Source organism: Cebus imitator, unplaced genomic scaffold (genome assembly GCF_001604975.1).
Source record: "Cebus imitator isolate Cc_AM_T3 unplaced genomic scaffold, Cebus_imitator-1.0 Scaffold299, whole genome shotgun sequence".
Taxonomy (NCBI): Eukaryota; Metazoa; Chordata; class Mammalia; order Primates; family Cebidae; genus Cebus; species Cebus imitator.
The window spans coordinates 1,472,937-1,474,249 of NW_016107614.1; positions in this window are offsets into that span (position 1 = coordinate 1,472,937).

A 1,313-nucleotide genomic window follows, 5' to 3' on the forward strand; every position below is an offset into this window, starting at 1 on the left:
AAATAAATAAATAAATAAATAAATAAATAAATAAATAAATAAAAAGAGACAGGGTCTCCGTGTTTTGCCCAGGCTGAAGTGCAGTGGGACCATCTCGGCTCATATCACAGGAGTTTTATTCATAAAAGTCAAAACGAAATGGTCCAAGTGTTCAACAGGCGAATGGACAAACAACCTATTGTACATTCACACAAGATGATGGCAGAATACAGTTCAGCAACAAAAAGATCTGAATATTGCTGCATGCAGTAACATGAATGAAGCTTAAAAACAGTATGCTAAGTGAAAGAGGTCAGATGACAGTGGGCATACATCATATGTTTCCGTTTATATGAAGTTCTAGAACAGGCAAAGTAATTTATGGTGGGGAAAATAATCAGAAGACTGGTTGCCTTTGGAAAAGGTAGAGCAGGGGAAGGGCTGACCCTGAAGAGACAGGGGGAGCTTGCAGGAGGGTGGACATGCTTTAAATCTTGATATCTGGATTTGGGTTTCACAGGTTTAGGCATGTGTTAAAACTCATTGAGTGAACTGGGCTCGGTGGCACGCGTCTGTAATCCCAGCACTTTGAGAGGCCGAGGTGGGCGGATCACCTGAGGTCAGGAGTTTGAGACCAGCCTGGCCAACATGGAGAAACCCCATCTCTACTAAAAATATAAAAATTAGCCAGGTGTGGTGGTGCACACGTGTAATCTCAGCTACTTGGGAGACTGAAGCATGAGAATAGCTTGAACCCGGGAGATGGAGGTTGCAGTGAGCCAAGAATGTGTCATTATGCTTAACCCTGGGCAATATGCTTAACCCTGGGCAATAGAGTGAGACTTCTCAAACACAAAACAAAACAAAACAAAACAAAACAAAAATCTCACTGAGTGGTATATTTAAGAATGTATTGTAGGTCAGGCACAGTGGCTCACACCTGTAATCCTTGCACTTTGGAAGGCTGAGGCAGGGGAATAGCTTGAGCTCAGGAGTTCAAGACCAGGTTGGGCAACATGGTGAAACCCCATCTTAGCTAAAAAATCTGCTATGATCACCTCCCTGTAGGCCTTGATGTGGGCCCATGTGTTTATTTCTCTTAGCTAAGTATCCAAGATAGAAATACAAAAATTAGGCCAGGCACTGTGGCTCATGTCTGTAATCCTAGCACTTTGGGAGGCTGAGGCAGGCAGATCACTTGAGGTCAGGAGTTTGAATCCAGCCTGGCCAACATAGTGAAACCTCGTCTCTACTAAAAATACAAGAAAATTAGCCCGGCCTGGTGGTGGGTGCCTGTAATCCCAGCTCCCTGGGAGGCTGAGGCAGGAGAATTG